At 39.8% G+C, this 22032-nt stretch overlaps 1 protein-coding gene across 3 annotated transcripts in view; it reads right to left on the bottom strand.

Moving 5' to 3' along the window:
- DAAM2 (dishevelled associated activator of morphogenesis 2) overlaps window positions 1-22032 on the bottom strand; it is a 161672-nt gene that overhangs the window by 116255 nt on the left and 23385 nt on the right. The window contains exon 1 of one of the 3 annotated variants that reach the window (XM_069073619.1): window positions 314-598. The exons of the other annotated variants lie outside the window; for them this stretch is intronic. The gene's annotated coding sequence lies outside the window, so the exon portion shown is untranslated. Of the gene's footprint in view, window positions 1-313; window positions 599-22032 lie in introns of those variants that run through there. 3 annotated transcript variants of the gene reach the window in all.

Here is a 22032-nt window from a genome sequence, read left to right as displayed (position 1 = left end):
ACGTCGATACTTAATTCCCTGTCTTGGTGCTGGAAATCACTCTTAGTGGGGGAATCAGGAGGTGCAAGCATCATATTTCTCCCCTGCTCCCGTTGTCCCCAAATTTCCAGACCCCTGGGAAAGCCCTGATCCCCCATTATATTTGCCTGGCTGCACCCCACCACTCCCTCCCCAACCCTCGACCCCCAACACACACACCCTTTTTCTAAGAGAAAGGCTTGCTGTCTGCAGAGATGATTGAAGAAGAACAAAACCTGAAATCTTCCACTTCGCGAAGAGGAGGAGGAGGATGCCACTTGGGGTTTTCACTTACCAACTCCATCCAGCTATTTCCCAAGTTTCTTTTTACAGATCCTGAGCTCAGTCTTTAAGAATGGCCATCTTGTGTCCAAGAGCCAGAGCCTGGGGGCGGAAGCTCAGGGCAACAGATCAGGGGTGGGGTAGGGGGGTCCTTCCGAGGGCACTGATGCATGAGGATGTTCAGCTCGGACTCAGGCCTGCTCCCCCCACACAAACTCGCTCCAGCCGCTGCTCCTGGCTCCTTCCAGTGTCCCTGCTGTAACCCAGAACAGCCGGGGGAGGCAGGACTGGCTTGCTACTATGTAAGCTACTGCCTTTCCTTAAAGAGACAGCTCCCCCAAGGGGGCATGGGGAGAGAGAGGAGGAAGGAGGCTTCCTTCTCTAGGGAAAAGGAACACACTCAGAAAAAGACTCAGAAGGAGCCCTGACTCTTTCTGCACTCATCACAAGGGTAGAAGATTTTGAGGAGCTCTCCTGGTTACGGGGCAAGCTTGACCACACCTACAGCCTCCTCACCTGCTTCTGTCCAGTAACCTAGGGTGCCCCATGCCATATCAGCAATCAGCAAATATTTGAATGTCTGCTCTGTGCCCCTACAGATAGCACTATGCAAGGTCATTATGGAGGATGTGAAGAATGCCACATGGTCCTTTCTCTCACTCCCCACCCCCCAAAAAATAACGTATTCACACATATGTAGTTGAGGACATAAGACATGCACATACATCCTATGCTGTCCAATATCTTTTTTTTTTACTTTTAAAAAGTAAACTTTTATTTCTGTCTTTTGTTTTAACATTCTTTGTACCTTCCCCAGCCCTCCAAAAGAACCTGTCTGATATTGTTAGTTTTATTTTTGTTAAGTATCCAATCAGTGTTACAAGGACAGAAGAGAGCATAGCAGTGTCCTGGGCATCTAGCAGTCAGCCCACAAGCTGGTAACATCGAAATTTGTTATCAGCGTTTTCTTCCAAAGCATGGTTTTCCCACTCTTGCCCCCAAACTCATTTCTCCCTATTGCTAGGGCTATTCACCATTTTCTCTCTCCAACACTTCTTGTTCTGGCCTGTTGCACGCCCCCAAGACTCCAATTCCTATGGGCGTTCTTTTCTTGACCAATTTCCACTCCTGACTGTACCTCTTCCAAGAAGTCCAGCAGGTGAATACCAGTAGTCAGGCAAGAATTATGGAGTGATTTTCACAGCTGGTGTATGTTAAACATTCTGTCTGGGCTGGTCAGCTCAGTTAGTCAAATCACAGTGCTAATGAAGCCAGGGTTATGGGTTAGATCTCCATATGGTCCAGTTACTCTCAAATGGAGAAAAAACTTCTGTTCCACAGACAGCTACAGTTCACAGCCCTAATCCCAGTTATTCACTAGGGGAGTTGGAAAAAAAAAGGGTAGGTCCTAGAATCCCAGCATCTCAATCTGGAAAAGACCTTTTTGGTTGTTCAGTTATTTCAGTCATGTCTGACTTTCTATGACTCCATTTTGGGGTTTTCTTGGTAAAAGATACTGAAATGGCTTTCCATGTCCCTCTCCAGCTTATTTTACGGATGAGGAAACTGATGTAAACAGTTTTAAGTAACTTGCCCAGAGTCACACAACTAGTAAGTGTCTGAAGTCAGATTTTAACTCAGGAAGATGAGTCTTTCCAATTCCAAGCCCAATGCTCTAACCACTATGCAATAGAGATTGTCTAACTTAGACTTCTCATTCTACAGAGGAGGAAACTGAGGCATTAAGAGGGGAAGTACTGTTTCCAAGGTCACACTATTAGCTAATGTCCCTGCGAAGACAAGAGCCAGGTCTATTCAATTCTGCTCCAATCCACATCTATAACCACAGCTGGAAAAATTACTCAAAGGAAACATCCTGGTTGGAGGGGGGTCAGAAAAGGACAATTTATTCCTTACAAACTATTTCCTTTTTCAATGCATGCATCAAATCCTAATTTTTCCTGAAAATAATACAAACTTACATAATACCCGGAGGAAGGTAATTCAATCTCCAGCTCTCCAAATTGAACCACCTTTTATAGAGCAAGACATGCAGTAACCCCTCAAGTGACCTTTTTAATACCATAAAGGGACCATTGGGCTGGAGTCTACATTAGCAAATCAACATGTATTTTTTCAAAGACTTCAGATTCAGATACTTTCATCTCATTCCAAAAAACCCTTTAACTAAGTGTTCACCTGAGAGAGAGAGAAATTGGTAGTGGAGGTTGAGATTCAAGAACAACTCAGCCCTAAGTGGGGATTTGCTCAAGTATTCCAGACTTTCTAGTGAATGTATATAGTTTTCAATGTCTTTGTTTTGAGATTCTGAGGAGGCTTAGACATGGAATCCAACCACAGTTGGATCAAAGGTACAATCTCTCTGGTGAAAGAAATCTCCTTAGAAATTGTTCAGATTTTAGTGAGGAATCTGACCCTGGGCCTCTCCAAAGAACAAAAGTTTCCACTACGGCAACAAGAATGTTAAACATGGCTTAAAAAAAAGCTCAGTAAGAAACTGAGACCATGAATATTTGTAAGCTAAAAACCAAAGGTAATTCCCTGGTTCTTACCCAGGTACCCTGTCTGGTGACTGAGTATTAGAGACAGTGCTGGATGTCTTCAGCGCAAACACAAGCTCATTAAATGCTAAATCAAAAAATTAAAGGACTGCTGTTCTCCCTAGAAATGAGTGGTATCACAGTGTCTGAACTTCTCAAAAGATACCTGGTTCTATACTTTAATAAGGGAGATGCCCTTTTACAAAATAGAAAGCAATGCCTTGAACTGTAGCAGGAAGAATTTAGACATCAGAAAGCACTTTCTGGCTATCAGCTGTATGGAATAAAACTAAGGATACAGGAGAGAGGTATCAAGAATGCATACAATGCAACATACCAACAGGTAAATGCATTTCAAACTGAGTGTAAATGCTGAAAAGATATACAGTAACAGAGTACTCAGAATTAGGTAAATGAATCATGGAAGACTTTTCAGGAGAGGTGGATTTTTAGTAGTTTGAAAAAAGGAGAGGAAAAGGATAAGCAGAAAGAAAGGGAAAGGGCATTCTAGGTGGAGAGATAAGCTTGAACAAAAGCTTGGAAGCAGGAGATAGTTTGACCAGCAAGGCATGCAGAAGAATTTACTTAACTAGAGAAGACAGTCTAAACTGTGGTGTCATACCTGTATAAGATTGTTATGAAGGGGTAAGAAGAAACACAATTGTGACTATCCTTGAAGTTCATGCTAACCATAGATTAGATTTCACAGAAGAGATCACTGGATACCATCATAGTTGCTTACACTGTGAGAGAAAATATTATTTCTCTCCTATTATTGAATTAGGATCAAGGTGTTTCCCCTTTTCAACTTCCTCATTCAGAAATCAGTCCCTGTAGGTTATGCAGGCAAATTGAACTGTAGGGCTGATAAGGAGAGGAAAAACTTAGATCTGTTCAAAAGGTAAGGAAATTTTAGTTTAGGTAAGTTGGTGGATTCTGGCCCATTGTTTTTTACTCAGGTCTGGGGAAAAAGTAGGTTCTCCCTTTTGCCTCCATTACCCCTGGTAGGATGATAGGTATATAGATAAGTCCCTTTACCAAGACTGAGTAATTAGAGTAATGGTCCCCCCAGACCTCATTAGAATAAGAGCACCTTTCATTACAATATTCATTATATCAATTACTTGTTAGCCAATTAGAGCTGATTGCCACCCTCAGGAACACCCACTCTTCCAAGGGCATATAAGCATTGAGTTTCAAGAAGGATCTTTGGCATTTGAGAGTGCAAATGACACTTTTATTAATTATTGCTAGCATGATTAATAAAATAATTAATTATCCTCTTGAACTTTTTATATATCACAGCTGGCAAGTGTTATGATGAGAAACCAATATATAGGAAGCCAACAAGTGAGGAATGGATTTGAAGCTAAGATTCTTTGCATCCTCATAGAAGATTGGGCACATCTTGAAGAAGCCCAGCTACTGAGCAGTGTCCAGGGGCTTATGCTATTAGTCTGAATTCAGGGCTAATCTCTCCCCCATGGGGAAAAAAGATAAGGTAGATTACCCACAGAGTCCATGAATACATCCAACAAATCCCTTTGAGGGAAGTCCTGTCTTAAAAAGTTTATCCTTCTCTTCATTTACATGGATACCACCCTAGTTCAGAACATCACTCCTAATTGGTTTCCCTATCTTAAGTTTTTCGCTTCTTCAATAAATCCTCAATACAATTGCCAAAGTAATATTCCAAAAACGGAGGACTGACTACTCTGGTTCTCTCCTTAAGAACCTTCAGTCATTCTTTCTTGCCACTAGGATCAGATACAGACTTTTATTTGTCATGTAAAGTCCACCAAAACTTGGTGCCAAACTAGTGGAGCACTTGCATAGATAGACCTGAGACCTTGACATCTCCAATGACATAAAGTGGTCTGGCTGGGCTGTTACCATGGAGTGTTGAGCCCATGCCCTAGACATGCTTTTCTGAGACATGTTTTGACCTTTAGATAAAGGGCATAAACAATGAAAAGCTTCTGATCGGTTCATTGATTTTGCTTAGATTATTAAATTTATTGGCATATAATTGGGCAAAATAGAGCTTAATCATTGCTTTAATTTTGTCTTCACTGGTGAGTTCACACATTTAATTTTTGATAATTGTAAATTAGTTTTCTTTCTTTTTTGTTTAAATCCAATTAACCAATGATTTATCTATTTAATTGCTTTTTTCATAAAACCAGCTTCCAGTTTTATTAATTAGTTCAATGCTTTCTTCTTCAATTTTCTTAATCTCTCCTTCCATTTTTCAAGATTTCCTATTGGCATTTGATTGGGAATTCTTCATTTGTTTTTGTTTTTCCCTAGGTTTTTAAAAAATTGCATGCCCAATTCATTGATCTGCTCTTTCTCTATTTTATTGATATAAGTATTTAGAGATATAAAATTTCTCCTAAATATTGCTTTGGCTGCATCCCCAAAATTTTTATATGTTGTCATTCTCTTTAATGAAATTATTGACTATTTCCTTGATTTTTTCTTTGACCACTCATTCTTTAGAATTAGATTATTTTGTTGTTGTTCTTCCATGATATTTGAATTGTTTCCTTCTGGCTGCTTGCAATATTTTCTCTATGATTTGGGAGCCCTGGAATTTGGTTTTCATATTCCTGGGAGCTTTCATTTGGGGATCTCTTTCAGGAAGTGATCAGTGGATTCTTTCAATTTCTATTTTATCCTCTGGTTCTAGGATATGTCAGAGCAATGTTCCTTGATAACTTCTTGAAAGCTGATGGCTATGCTCAGGTAGTCTAATAATTCTTAAATTATCTCTCCTTCATCTATTTCCTTGGTCAGTTGTTTTTCCAGTGAGGTATTTCTCAATTTCTTTTATTTTTTTCATTCTATTGACTTTGTTTTATTGTATCTTGATGCTTCATTGTAGTCATTAGCTTTCACTTGCCCACTTCTAGTTTTTAAGGAAATATATTCTCCAGTAAGCTTTTATAACTCTTTCCCCATTTGGCCAATTCTGCTTTTTAAGTTCTACTATTCAGTAGATTTTTGTGTCTCTTTGACCATTTGACCAGTACTGTTTTTTAAGGTGTCATTTTCTTCACTATATTTTTTTGTCCCTTTTGCCAAACTCTTGAATCTCTTCTCATAATTTTCTTCCTTTGCTCTCATTTCTTTGTCTTAATTTTTTCCCCTCTGCCTCACTAATTTTATTTTTAAAATTCTTTTTCAGCTCTTTCCAGGAATTCTTGGTGGGTTTGCATCCAATTCACATTTTTCTTTGAGGCTTGTTTATAGATGTTTTGACATCACTGTCTTCTGAGTTTGTGTCTTGATCTTCCTGTCACTATGGTAACTTTTTATGGTCAGCTTCTTTTGTTGTTCTTGGTGTTTGCTCATTTTTATAACCTATTTCTTGATTTCTAATTTTATGTTAAAGTTAGACTCTGCTCCTATGATGGAGGGGGCACTATCCCAAGCTCCAGGGTTTTTTTGCTTCTGTTTTCAGAATTAGTTCTGGGGGCTTGTAAGTTTTTGGTGCCTCCAAGATGGAATCGTCTAAGGAGAAATGCAGTCACTGCACTTCTGGACTGTGCTCTTGTCTTTACCCAGACGGCCCCCTAATTTTCTATAACCACAAGGGCTAGCACTCCTCTTGACTGTGGAACTGTGACCAGGTATGCTATTCTCTTTCAGCCATTAACTCTAGTGCTCCTTTATGCTTTGGAACTGAGATCAGTGCCCCTATTTCCCTTTGGCCACAAACACTAGTACTTTTCTTTGCCCTGGGACTGTGACCCAGAGCTCTGTATGGACAATGCAATGGGGGCCTGAACCCAGCATCAGCAAAGGGTCTTCTATAATCTCTTTCTGACCAACTTTCCAACCCCCTTACTATCTGTAGGTTGAGAGTTCCTGAAGCTGCTGCCACTGTCATAGCTACCTCAAAGGCCTGCTATTGATGTTGCCACTAAGCAACCTGAATTACTTTCAAGTCCCAACCCCTGTTCCTCCCACCCTTCCCCCCCGCCACGTGATAGACCTTTCTTGCTGACCTCTTAAATTTTCTTGGACTGGAAAATTATTTCATGTAGACCTTTTCTTGACTCTGCTCCTCCAGAATTAGATCGAAGGAGTTATTTTAAAATTGTTTGGAGGGAAATTTGGGGGAGTTCAGGTGACTTTCTGCCTTTACTCTGCCATCTAAGCTCCACCCCTCCTCTCAGTAGACTTTAAAGAAAGCTCTCATTTTCCCTTTCTTCTCTTAATATGTGGCTTCAGTGTCTGACAGCTTTTTCTTGGACTTCATAGGGGTTGGGTAAATTTCTACTTCCCCTCCTCCCTGGGTAATTATAGCAGTTGCTTGCACATAGCAGCAAGATTATATGCTTGTTTAATTGAGTCTGAGGCTGGACTTCAAGTCTCTGGCTGCCTATTTTTGTGTGTGTGTGTTCCTTTTCCTGAGCACAGGTGACTAAATAGTAACTCTGTGATGAATGCTTCCAGTCTTGGCAGCTATCTTGTGGACTTGAGAAGTCCAAAATCATCTAAGAGTCAAATGACTAGCGGTTTCAACGAGATCATTCTTAAAGAAGAAGATGACCGGAAACAAGAGAATGAATCCTACCTGTGCCCTGGATTGACAAAAGATATAGACCTTGAGTAAGAATGGTGCAGAGCTGAGATGGAATTGAAATGCTTATTCAGAAGTCACACAAGATACTTCATATTTTATTGCTTGAAACAGCCTTCCATGAAAGTATAATAGGAACCATCAGCTATTTTTTCATGCTTTAAATGTTTGTCTCTGTACACTTATGAGTCTTTTGCATTTTAAGCATTTATTTTTAGTAAAAGAAATAAATATCAATCCTATACCTGATTTCCTTTATATATTGAAAATCTTTCTGGAAGGGATTCTATTCATCTCTTTTGAGGAGATACTAGAAATGGGCCAAATCTAAACTTTATTTAAGGGATTATCCCTATAGTTCTACTTTGGAGAGTCAGGGATAGTGAGACAGAAAAAGGAAGAGTCTGACTCCCTTCTTAGATGCTAGGCTTCTCCAGGACTAAACGTGAATGTGAATTCAAAGCAGATACACCTTAGTGGGAGAGGGTGCCTCAGCCCCTCTAGCATATGAATTTTCTTGAAGATCCTTTCCAGGATCTTATTCAAATCAATTCAAGCTCTTACTTCCTTTGGAAAACCAAGTGTTCAAGGATCATCTGAGTTTGTTTGCATTCTTTAAAAAAAAAAATAAATCTTATTTTATATTGAATTCAAAGAAAAAACATATACATGTATGAAAAATTCATATACAGAGTAAAACAGAAAAAGCATATTATGAAGACATGTCTCCCTTATGTACAGCTTCTTTTTAAAAATACACAATAAATTCAATGTTTTCCTTCCAAAACTAGTCTGCACGCCGTTGTTTCTTTCTGATATGTTCAGTTTTCTCCTTTGCATTAAAAAAATTGCTTCAATGACCCTCTTTCTTTCTTTTTTTCTTTTTGGCAACCCTAGAGCCAGATCCCTCCTCCCCAACTCCTTGAATCACTCAACTTAGAGAAAAAAAGAAGAAAGAAAACCCAAAGTTTATAACAAATTTGCATGGTAGAAAAAAGCATACATTTGCCATGTACAAAAATGTAAATCTCATTTTGCACCTTAAGTTCATCTTCCAGGACGTGGTTAGCATGCTTTCTTGTCATTTCTCAGGACTCATGATTGGTCATTGAATCTTTTCGTCTTGTGTCTTTCAAATGTGTTTTTCTTTACAACATTCTTGTTGCTGTATAAATTGTTCTCCTAGTTCCATTCATTTCACTCTGAATCAGTTGATGCAATTTTTCTAAGTTTCTTTGAAATTGCAAATTTTGTTATTTCTTACAGGAAGATCATATCCCCTTGTGAATAATTTACTCAACCATTTACCAACTGATGGACATCACCATTGTTCCAGTTTTTGTTTACATTCTTAAAAAAACCTAGATTGTTTTTTCCATTATTAAGTGAGTTCAGATCTCCACTGAGAGTGCTTTATGAATTTTTTTTTTTTGCCTTTTGGAGGGCAATTGGGGTCTAAGTAACTTGCCCAAGGTTACACAGCTAGTTTTTTTTGTGTGGGTGTTAAGTGTCTGAGTCCGGAACTGAACTCGGGTCCTCCTGTTTCCAGGGCCGGCGCTTTACTCACTGCACCACCCCTGCTTTATGAAATTTTACATGGATTCATTGGAGAATATATGCTGCCCTATGCAAGGGTACATGTTTAACAAATTGCTCTCTTTAAAAAAAAAGTGCAGATGACACACTTTTCAATTTAATTTCCATTATTAACATTTTTTTCAAATGCTTTATTAACTTCTGATTTACATCATTCATTTCTGCCGGATTTTGAGTCACACCTTTTCTCCCCGTTTTTCCCCTATGCACTGCCCCAAAATAGCAGTCCCACAGGATATCCCCTCCTCCAATCTGCTCTCTAACATATTTTCTCCCATACCCCTTTTGACTTTTCCAGTGATTTCTATACCCCAGTGCCTGTATATCTTTTCTCCCAATTACATGTAAAATAGTATTAGTAATAGTACATATATATATATATATATATATATTTAAATATTTGATTTTAAAATTTTGAATTCCAGATTCATTCCCTTCCTCCCTTGTCACCCACCCTTACTGGGAAGATAAGTAGTTCAGTATAGATTGTACATGTGTGGCTAAGGCAAAACAATAACATAGTAGATATATTGTAAAAGACTTTTCCTTCCCTCCTATCCCACCTCCCACTTGTTCTATTCTTTACTTTGATCCTGTCCCTTTTCAAAAGTAGGTGCTTCCAACTTCCCTCCCCCCCAGCCTGCCCTCTCTTCCATCATCCCCCCTCTCATCCCCTTCCCCCCCTACTCTCCTGGAGGGTGAGATACCCTATTTAGTGTGTCTTTCATTCCCTCCTCAAGGCAAATTCAATGGAAATAAGGTTGACCCATTCCCTTTTGCCTTCCTATTCTTCCCCTCCACTGTAACCATTTTCCCTTGCCTCTTCTATATGAGATAGTTTATCCCATTCTGTCTTTCCCCATCTCCTCTCATTATATTCCTCTCTCACCTCTTAATTTCACCTTTTAAGTATCATCCCTTCCTGTTAAATTGGTCCTGTGCCCTCTATCTATATATACCTGTAAACATGTATATACATATTCACATATGTATTCATATGCCCATATACCCTCATATATATATTTCTATTCCCTTCAACTACTGAGAAAAGTTTCATAAGTTACAATTATTGTTTTTCCATGTAGGAATGTTAATAGTTCAACTTTGATAAGTTCCTTATGATTTCTTTTCCCTGTTTACCTTCTCATGCTTCTCTTGCTTCTTGTATCTGAATGTCAAATTTTCTATTCAACTCTGTTTTTTTTTTCAGCAAGAATGCTTGAAATTCCTCTATTCCACTGAATGACCATATTTTCCCCTGCAACATGATACTCAGTTTTGCTGGGTAGGTGACTCTTGGTTTTAATCCCAGCTCCTTTGACCTCCAGAATATCATATCCCAAGCCCCTCGATCCCTCAGTGTAGAGGCCTCCAGATCCTGGGTTATCCTCATTTTGTTTCCACAATATTCAAATTGTTTCTTCCTGGCTGCTTGTAATATTCTCCCCTTAATCTGGGATTTCTGGAACCTGGCTATAATATTCCTAGGAGTTTTCTTTTTGGGATCTTTTTCAGGAGGTGATCAGTGGATTCTTTCAACCTCCATTTTACCCTCTGGTTCTAAAACATCAGGGCAGTTTTCTTTGAGAACTCCCTGGAGGATGATTTCTAGGTTCTTTCTTTGATCATGGCTTTCAGGTGGTCCAATAATTTTTAAATTATCTCTCCTGGATCTATTTTCCAGGTCAGTGGTTTTTCCCATGATGTATTTCACCTTGCCTTCTATTCTTTCATTTGTTTGTATCTGTTTAACAGCATCTTGATTTCTCATAAAGTCATTAGCTTCCATTTGCTCCAATCTAATTCTGACACAATGATTCTCCTCAGTGAGCCTTTGAGATTCTTTTTCCACCTGGCAATTTCGGCTTTTTAAGGCATTCTTCTCCTTGCCTTTTTGAGCTTCTTTTGCCATTTGAATTAGTCTATTTTTTAAGGTGGTATTTTCCTCAGTCAGGCTGTTGACTCTCATTTCATAATTTTCTTGCATTGTTCTCATTTCTCTTCCCAATTTTTCCTCCACTTCTCTTATCTGCTTCTTAAGGTCCTCTTTGGCCTGTAACCAGCTTGTATTTTCCTTTGAAGCTTTTGATTCAGGAGTTCTAACTTCACTGTCTTCCTCCTGTTCCATGCTTTGCTCCTTTTTGTCCCCAAAATAGGAGTCTAATGTTGGAATCTTCTGTCTGCTTTGTTTTCTTTGCCTGGTCATGTCTCCCCTCAGTCACTTGACCCCTGGGCTTTTTGCCACAGTAGGACTCTGCCACCAGACAGGGGAGCTTGCATCCCAAACTCTGGGGTTTTCTCAGCTGCCAGAGATATTAGTTGGGTGCCCTCTCTGAGGTCTCCACATGCTCTGGCAAGCTGGACACACACCCCAGGACCTCCACCCTAGACTGCAATCCAGATCAAAGAAGGTTAAAGCAAGAGTGATTACCCCTGAGACTGGTGCTTGGTCCCCCTACACTCTGCAGGCCAGGAGCTGAAGCTGCCATGTGGCGCTGGCTGGCTGGCTGTGCCAGCATCTCAGCGGCTTCTCGCCCTGGGGGGCAAAAGCTGACGCACTCCTACTTACTGGGTCCCAAAGTCTAGACTGCGCTGGCCTCTCACTTTGTCATTTACATTTATGTGTTGATAAATCTGGAAATGGCCACAGCTGCTGCTGACTGATCTGGAGTTCCTCAGCCGGGGGCTGGTCAGTCCCACCCTGGGGCTAAAACCTCAGTGGGGCTGGGCTCAGTTCCCAGAGCCCTGCAGTGGTCAATTCCTGCCAGCCTGCAGGGCTGTCCTCAGCAGGAGGTTAGCTTCTCTATGTCATTTTGTAGGTTCTGCAGCAACAAAGTTTGTTTAGAGTCCCCTTTTTACATGAATTGGGGAAGGTGGAAGCCAGAGCAGCGGGGAGGTCCTGCTTCTACTCTGCCATCTAGACTCCACCCCCATTATTAACATTTTTGCCATCACTTTTAAAAGTGTAGATAATTATCAAAATGATAAATCGTGATCTGATTTATAATGTTTACCAATTTTTGAGGTGTAAATGCTCACAACTAAAAATGTCATAATCAGCTGTGAAAAGCCAGTTAAAGCTTGCTCCAGCACACTGTTGGTCCTATGTGCTGCAGGGACCCCAGGAGAGGCTCTTGTCTAGACCTCTACCTAGGTTGTCCCATTCAATGGCAGGGAATTTGTTAAGGAAATCATCAAATTCCCTATGTGCTAGAGGAATCCCAGGAGGACTTTTTTACCCAATAGAATTTGGTTTCTCACCTAAAGGTGAGAGGACAACTTCCAGTCAATACCAATCCCCCAGTCCCTGAAGAGAGAGCTCTAGGTGCTCTGAGAGTTCAACTGGAACTAGACTTTCCCTCTGAAAGTGGAAATTTGTAACTCTTCCTTTTCTTTGTTTTTTTCACTGATCTTAGTTGTTTATTTTATTTTCATTTTTTTTCTAGTTGTTTTGGGTAGAGACAGGCCTTTGTAAGTACAAAATAAGCAAGATGCTATAATAAGCTTTGTAAAAAATCTCATTTATTTGTTGCATTTGAATAACTTTGTTTTTGAGAATTATCATAATCTCAAACTACAATAGACCTGAGCACTGACAAAAGATAACAAATTTAGATTTTTTTAAAACAATACTGAATGTCCAGACTCTTTACATGGTAAATAGGAAAGCCGTTATGAATTGTGCTGTGATGGTCAAAGGATAGGAAGAGCTAATTCTTGTTTTCTTTTTGCTTTTTGGAGGAGGGAAGGCAGGGAAATTGGAGTTAAGTGACTTGTCCAAAGTCACACAGCTAGTAAGTGGTAAGCGTCTGAGGTCACATTTGAACTTAGGTCTTCCTGACTCTAGGGCCAGTGTTCTATTCACTGCACCACCTAGCTGCCCCAAGAAATAGCTAATTCTTTAAAGAAGAAATGCAAGATATCAACAATGATATGAAAAAATACTCATAATTACCAGTAATAAGGGAAATGCACATCAAAACAACTCTGAAGTTTCACTATAGATTCACATCAGATTGCCAGATGGCAAAAGAGGAAAATTATAATTATTGCATGGACTGTGAGAGGGTACATAATGCTTATAGAACTATCATTTGATTCAATCATTCTGGAAAGTGATTAGAGCTATACCCCCAAAAGTCTTTAAGTTGTTTAGATCTTTTTTCCACTTGTAATGGGAATGGGAATTTGAAGATCTTCCTGGCCCTTTAATAGGCTGAATGTAATCACATTGAGCCTGCAGTGGGAGGAACTTGCTGAATGGATGGAGCAGAGCCGAGGAAGCTGGGAGTCAGAGCAGTTATCGTGGTGGGGGAGAGAGGAGGCAGGTAAGGAGACAGTTAGGCTTGTGAGTGTTTGTGGGAAAGCTTTGGGATGGTGTTGTCTTCTTCTGTGTTATGGTGTATTAACTTCTTTGTTGCTATGATGGATTTGGTTTTCTGGTGTTGGGATTTGGCTTTCTGGTTTATGAAAAAATTTTTTGCTTCTGTCTTATGTATGGAGAGTCTGTTATGTTTGGCAATTCGGGAACTATGCCAGCATATTCATAGTCGCCATTGGTGCTGTGAATATTGCCCAGGTGATATACCACTTTTGGAATTCATACCCTCAAAGTAATCACAAAAGATAGAAAGGACCTGTATGTTTAAAATACATATAGTAGTACTTTTTGTTGTAGCAAAGAACCAGAAACAAGCAGGGGGACCATATACTGGGGGACTACATAAAAGAAATGATAGATTCAGAAGGAATTGATTCAGAGAAATATGAACACTTTCATGAACTGATTCAAAGTGAAATAAGTAGAACCAGGAAAATGACAAATACAATAAGTTCAATAATATGGAGAAAAAAAAACTTTGAAAGAATTAAGAATCTCTAAGTATTATGAGCTACTATGTCTCCAAAAGAGCAATGAAGAATCATATTTTCCACTTCTTGACAGAGAAGTGCTGGACTAGAGGTCTAGAAAAAGACATACATTTTTGAGCTACTAGGTGGTACAGTGGATAGAGTGCTGAGCGTGTGACCCTGGGCAAGTCACTTAACCACTGTTTGTTTCAGTTCCCTCATCTGTAAAATGAGGATAATAATAGCACCTACTTCCTGGAGTTGCTGTGAAGATCAGTGAGATAATTATAAAACACTTAGCACAATGCCTGGCACATTGTAAATACTATATAGAATTAAGTTATTAATATTATTTTTGACATCACCAATTTATGGATCTGTTTTACTTGCATATACTCTTTTATACAAAGGTGGAAATCTGTTTTTGTTTTTGTTATTTTGAGAGGGCGAAGAGTTATGCTGAAAAGATAATTTTGGAGGATGAGGGGAATAATAGTGATGTTAAGAATAAAGTAAATAAAGGACAGTAATAAAATACTTATAAAATATGCAGAAGGCAGAAGCAAGTTCAGAAAGAGGAATAAACAAATAGAACTTTATTAGAATTGTGTCAAACTTATTATTTATCTATAGAAAACTATATATAATTGAGATGCATGGTCTCACATGTAATTTTTTCTATTCCTTATATATGGAATGATCATGTTTGTTGATGTCTGTCAAATTCAAAATAAAATATTAGAAGAAAAAATCAACTGCCACATGAACTTTGTTGAGACAATTTAGTGCAAGGCATTTTGGAGGGTAGGAGTGGGGCATTCTAAAAGAAGATACTTGAGACTCCTCTAGTTCCCCGAGAATGTTCTAAAATTGGAGATATAGACAAATGTACCAAATGTACCCAAACTGATTTGCTGAGGACAGCAAATACTTGGATGGGAGGAGAATGCAATGGGCTAATTCATGAAGTAGGCACAAGGAAAGATCTGCACTCTGACTGCTTATGATGATAAAGGGCAGGCACAACTTGAGACTTCTGGTTGATACCAATGTATCATTTCTCCCCACCCCCATAACAGGGATAATGGATATAGACCATGGGGGTGGGGAATTTCTGTCAAAGAGAATTGGCCATTGAAGAGTTGCCCATAGATTTAAAGGTAGGGACAACATCTGTTCTCATTCTCTTCTTCCTTTCTTACAAATTTATGGCACAGTGAATGACAAACTCACCATTAGACTTCTCTGTGAGGAGTGGGATGGGAGTTCTTCCTCCCCTCCCCCACCCTTGGCATTATGACAGCTATTCACACAAAGTGTCAAGAGCATGGGTTTGTCTGGGTGAGTCTGAGAATGGGCCTTAAATCTCTGGCTCTCTTTTTTGTTCCTTTCCTGGAAAACAGCTACATGAACAACAATACTGAGAGATAAACCTTTTCAGCCTGGGGGTTACCTCAGTGATTTTGACTTTCTCAGTTGGGGCCCTAGCCTTGTGGGACATATTCCCTGCAGCCACTATGACTTTTCTCAGAAGAGAAGGTAACTATCCACAAGAGTCAAACCCAAGCCATGCCCCAGCTTTCCAGAAAATAGGGGCTTTGATTGAGTTGGACTGTGCAGAACCAAAGTAAAGTCAAAAATACCAGTCCAGCAATCTCACAGAGGATTTCAGGGTTTCATGTTTTAAGTATCAACCACATAGGAGAGTATAATAGAGTTAAGGGTTACAGTTTCATGTTTTAAACACATATTTGGCAATGTGGGTTTATGAGACCCATTGTGTTTTAAGCCTTCCTTTTGTGGAGGAAGAAATAATTATCTGTGTAATATCTGATCTTTGGGCACTGAGTACATTTTTAGAAAAGACCCTGTTGAGTCCTTTTGGGGAACTCCTAAAAATGAGTCAAGCCTAAGCTTTATTTACGCCATTGTTCCCAAAGTTTCTCTTCTGGAAAGGAGAGACAACATAAAAAAGCCTGACTCTCTTTAGAGGCCAGGCTCCCCCAACATTGAACCTAGTCTGCGTGAGTCCAGAGCTGTAACCCTTAGTGAGAAATGGCTCTCCAGCACCCTGAGGCCAACAGGGCTGCAATATGACCTTGCCAAATTTATTATATATGATTTTCCTTTAGGCACTCTATAGTTAAATCAAATTTGCCTTCCTTTTATTCCTTCCATCTCTCTAATTAAGTGAGGCTGGTAACTTTGCACAGCCCTGCCTCAATTAAATCCAATTCACTTGCAAGTCATGACATCACCTTTCCGATGTCACAGTTCTCTTCAAGAATGAAGGACAAACATCACACATCTCTCCAGTCTCCAAGTCTTTGCACTACCTGTCTCCTTTGCCTCATCTTTGCTTCTTAAAACTCCCAGCTTTTTTCAAAGCTGATTTCAAGCTCCGCCTCCTACAGGAAACTTTTCCTGAGTTCCCCATCAATGAACACTTTCCTTTAAAATTAGCTCATATTGACTTTGTATATATTTTTCTATACACTTCTATGGATATATGGTGCTTCAACTGATACAATGTAAACTCTTTGCAGGCAGGGACCATTGCATTTCTTTGTCTCCTCAGTGATTTACCTAGAGCTTGTGACATAGTAGGTGATGAAAAAACGCTTGTTAATTGTTTGACTAAGTGATAACAAGGAGATGGGAGAGCAGGAAAAGCCCCATTTCATAGATTGGGAAGCTGGTTGGTTGTTTTGCTGTCCTTCATTCTCGGAGAGGACCAAAATAGCATCACTATGTTAGAGCTAAGTTACAGTGTGTCCGATTGTGGCTGACAAGCTAATCCAAGCTCAGAATGCTCCACCACGGCTTGGACACAAACAGTCCGTGTGAACATTTGGGGTGGATTCTCTAAACTTATGCAGCTTGTGTTTCTTTGGAGCTATTTTCGTTCTGCTTTGCTTATAGAGCACAGCACCTTCTTTGAGGCAGGTATACCATGCTGGGCAGTCCTTTGCCCACATGTTCCATGTCATACAATCAATCCAAAGTTCTTCAGAGAGACCTCGAGAGTATCCTTGTATTGCTTCTTCTCATCACCTTGTAAGCTCCTGTATTGTGTGAGTTCTCCATAAAGTAGTCTTTTAGACAAGTTTATGTTTGGCATTCAAACAACATGACGAGCCCATTGGAGTTGCACTCTCTGCAGACTGGGAAGCCAAAGCACAAAGGCAGAAACGTGTCCTGATACTGCAAAACAACCCAAAAGAGATCCTGGGAGATAGACCTTAAAATCCAATACTTAATGAATAAAAATGCCTTCTGTCCCCATAGACTTGCAGGATGTGGTATCATTCCCTGCTGTCTGGTATACAGCAGGATTTTATAAGACTATTTTCTTCACAACTTGAGTTGTGTCTTGTCATTTGCTCAAACTAATAATCTCTTCTCCCCATTAATTCATGATGTTGGTAAATCCAGTTAAAAAACATTTCCTTTTAACTCTTCCCTGACTATTGTTCATCTTACCCATAGTCTGATCACTAACTTGTTTGCCAATTTGCTTTGTACATGTTTCTCCAAGTAGATTTACTGGGTGTTTGTTTAATCTTCTACAAAAGATTTAGACCTACTAGTCTATAGTGAGGTCTATCTATCTCCAAGAGCAGAGACCATTCATATACCATTAGATTGGGGATCCCTGAGTATAGAAACTGTCTTCTTCGACTAGACTGGGGATAGATTATTCCATGCCCCTTTCCTGCATTCCTCCAGAGGAATAACAGGAATAACATGGAGCAAACAGGAAAACTAACAAACACACAAATCTGTATTCTGATACTTTTTTGTGTCCAAAGGGTCTGTATATTGCCCTCAAATGAACTGGGAAGTTGAGTTCTCCTGGTTGTGGTCTGTGAAAGAGGTGGTCAACATTCGTGTCAATGAGAGCCAATCCTTTTGGATTACTCAATCTCCATCTGTCTCTGAAATCCACATTGATTTTTCTGGACAGGACTATGACCCAGTTTCCCAATGTGAGGAATTCTCCCTCTTTCTTGGTGACACACACTTTCCCCAAGAATGCTTGGCTTTTCTTTGAGGAATTCTTGTATATTTGGGATTCTTGGAAACAGGACAAAGGCTAATGAATTACTGGCTCCACCATAGGTCTGGAAACCCTCTAGAGCTCACAGGAAGAGAATCAGGGGTGGGGAAAGGTAGGCAGGAAAAAGTGTGGAAAGAGGGAGGGGCCAAAGGAATTGAATAAGATTGTTAAAGTTAAAGGCAATAGAGCATGTCATTCTATCAGAAATTGGGAGTATTCCACCTAAGGAGAGAAGGCTGGTGACTGTATCATTCTCTTCAAGTCTCTAAAGAGCGTGAATCATAGGATCATGGATCCACAGCTGCAAGGGACCTTGGGGGACATCTAGCCCAACCCTGTAGAGAGCTAGGTTCGGTGGCTAGAACACTAAGCCTTGAGTCAAGAAGACTTGAGTTCAAATGTGACCTCAAACACTTGCTAGCTGTGTGACCCTGGACAAATCATTAACCATGTTTGCCTCAGTTTCCTCATCTGTAAAATGAGCTTAAGAAGAAAATGTCCAACTCCAGTATCTTTACCAAGAAAACCCCAAAATGGGTCACTAAGGGTCAGATACAAGTGAAATGACTGAACAACAACAACAAAATCCAACCCTCTCATTTTATACATGAAAAAAAAATAAGGCTAATAGAGGCTAAGTGATTTGCCCAAGGTCCAGCAGGTAGAAAGTCTCAGAAATGGGATTTGTACCCAGGTCCTCTGATTGCAGAAACAATGCACTCAATTTCTAGTCCCATGAAAAATAGAACAAAAGGGAAAGGGCTAGAGAAGAGGGGCGAAAGGAATTCCCAACTTTTAAAGGGAAGAATATGGTGAGGGATACTTTGTTAATCTTTTTTAATCTTCGGGATGATCAGTAATTGGAAGGACATACAAGCTCAGAAAACATGCTGTCAACTAAAAGTGAGCTGACTTGGCAAAGCCAATTTTCTTTATTAATGCCCCATCCCTGACCTTCTCCGTCCCTCCCCCCTCTTCCCTTGCCACACACACATCCCAACTCATTAGTAACATGTTTTGGTTAACACACTCCTCTAGTATTAGGCCTTTAGTGTTCTCGTGATGCTCTGAAACTGAAAATTAAACTATGAGCTTTGCTTCCTGCTTAAAAAGAGGAGGTCCCTGGCCTTCTTTCTCTTCTTCACACCCTTCACCTCCTATTTTTATTCCTAGTCTGCCTGGAATTCACTCTCTCTTTATGCCTCTTTATGTTCCCTTTCTTCTTTTAAGATGTAGGCCAGCACTATCTTCAGTCTTTCCTGATTCCCACAAAGTGGAATGCCTTGCCTTGCAAACTATCGAACTATTTTGTATTTATTGACTTTATACTTATGCTGTTTGTGTGTGTATGTGTTTGTGTGTGTGTGTGTGTGTACTTTATATATTCCCCATTAGAACCTAAACTCTTCATGAGTATGGATTGTTACTTTGTACTTGTATCCCTAGCCCTAGCATAAAATAAGACCTTAATAAATGCTTGTTGACTATTGATTGATTGAATTAATGAAGATTTCTAGAGCTCTCACTCTTACCAATCAAAAAAAAATAGATCTTCTGCTGAGCAGCCCTAAACATGTCAGTCTGGTCAATCCTTTCCCTATATGGCACCTCAATGTTTATAAAACACCATGGAATGAAGGAGGAGATATTTCCTATCATCTCTCAGGAATTATCAATGTAAAGTGAAAGCCACAGTTCCAACCCTCAAGAAGCTAATAAAAGAAACAAAATATGCTTATAGGTGAAGGAAAAAAATACTTAAGAATATAAAACCATAATAACAAGTATAAAACCAAGTAGTATCATTGGAGTCCCTATTACTAAGAGAGGTTATGTGTCATAGTAGATAGAGATCTGGTCCCTGAGTAAGGAAGACCCAGGGTCAAGTACCTATTTTTTACACATATTGGCTGTGTGACCCTGGCAAATCATTCAACTGTTCAGTGCTTCCAGGCAACTCTAGGCCTGTAAGTTGCAGAGATGGTGCCCATTTGTATTGGTGGAAGATGATTCTCACTAGGAGTTCCCTATACTGATGAAATCATAGGTCTAATTAAAAGCAAATTGCTAAGAAGGCACTGAACATCAAGCAGACTTTAATCAGGGAAACCTTCCTGAACATAATATTATGAAGGATCTTTAACATCAAGGATTCTACACCATCATTCTACTATCCAAGAGAAACTCCACCTTTTACTCCGTAGTCCGACCCAAAGAGAGTAAGTTCTTTCCCCAGAAACACTGGATTTATATAACCTTGCAATCGCAGCAAGGCACACTGCAGCTCTGGTTACAACAACAAGGGTTTAGGAACTGGGAGAACTTTGCAATGGCAAAGGCAGAAAAAGAAAACAAAACAAAATCCACATGAGGTTTTAATTTTCTGCAACCACGTGAGAACGGCTCTCTAGATCTGAGCTATAAATACTGAGCTGCCATCAGCACAAGATGGAAAACACACACACACACACACACACACACACACACATTTAAAATATATACATGGTCCCTTGAGTGTGTTGGGGTTCTAGAATGTAAGGAGGGAAAATGTTCCTAAAAATGCCCATGCAGGGATTGTGGGCTCAGTCTTTTCAGGCATGTTTTTTGCTAGACTCTCCTTAATAGCTGCCTTGCATTGAGGCCTAGTCAAACATACTTGACATGATTTGGAAAGAACTAATTCCCCATTCTTCATCAGGTTGGAATGCTAAGCTGTCCCTTGTTGCACCTAGGTCAGATATAATTTTATCAGATGATGCAAGGAAAACCATTTAATATGGAGTCATCTACTCTCTCAAAGTTGTCCTCAAGAAAGTTTTTTCCAGACATGGAGTGGGGAACCTATAGCCTTGAGGCCACATGTGGCCCTCTAGATAGGTTCTTGGGTGCAGCTTTTTGACTGAGTCAAAGTTTCACAGAAAAAAATCCTTTTATTAAGGGGATTTGTTCTGTGAAGTTTCGATTCAGCATTTGAGGACCTAAAGGGTCACATGTGGCCTTGAGGTTGAAGGTTCTTCACTCTTGTTCCAGACTAATCTCACACAGTTCCAATTACTTTGTTACCATGTCCCTCTCAATTCACTTTTTACTAGGTTAATTTGCAGAAAGGCAGCTTGGTGTAGGGACAAGTGAAATTACAAATCAGCATCAGATTAGCTCCTAAATCTAGACCAAAAAATTTTTTTTCACTTGTATACATACTTTTTATGTGTTCTTAAGGTTTTTAATGTGTTTCCTGACTGTCTTACTCTATTATGGGTGCCCCAAAGGCAGGAACGGGAAGATAAATGAAAGCATAAACTCAGGGACCTTGTTTTGTTTTTCTGAGCATATTCACACACCATCCTCCTTTCCACAAGAATGAATGAATGAGTGATAAAAACATTTAAGTGCTTTGTACTTGCAAAGCACTTTTTTAGTCTGTGCACAACTACTGTACCAAAAGAACTGAGCACTGTGTATGAGAACTTTAGGATGATAAAAATTCTGATTGATCCAGGTGAAATAGAGGGGGAGAGGGGAAGAGAAGTTTAGAGGCTGAATTTTAAGTGTCTTGAACTTACACCAAAAGGCTTCTGGTACACACACAGGTTGCTGTGATACATCTAATCCTCAGGCAGTGCCTGGAACCACTGCCCTTATCCCCAGGATGCAGAAGCCAGCTTTCCTCCTAATTGTGCAGTACACAGTAGTAGAGGAGAAGACAAGTTTTTTGTAATAGCAAGAAAAAAATAGAAATTTTGAAAAACAAATAAGAAAAACAAAATTGAAATAGAGACTACCAATGAGTAACCTTCTCCTAAAGATCTGTGTAAGCTCCTTGACAGTCTTTCTCCATTTCAGACTCTTGCTCTCCTTCTCTTCCTCCTCCTCCCTTCTACTTTTCTCCTTCTTTCCTTCCTTCCTTCCTTCCTTCCTTCCTTCCTTCCTTCCTTCCTTCCTTCCTTCCTTTCCTCCTTCCCTCCTTCCTCTCCTCCTTCCCTCCTTCCTTCCTTCCTTCCTTCCTTCCTTCCTTCCTTCCTTCCTTCCTTCCTTCCTTCCTTCCTTCCTTCTTTCCTTCCTTCCTCCCTTCC

The sequence above is a fragment of the Petaurus breviceps genome, unplaced genomic scaffold (assembly GCF_028583685.1).
Source record: "Petaurus breviceps papuanus isolate PSGF00001 unplaced genomic scaffold, PetGlider_PUasm1.0 90865, whole genome shotgun sequence".
In the NCBI taxonomy this organism is placed as follows: domain Eukaryota; kingdom Metazoa; phylum Chordata; class Mammalia; order Diprotodontia; family Petauridae; genus Petaurus; species Petaurus breviceps.
This window is presented reverse-complemented; position numbering and strand designations above follow the sequence as displayed.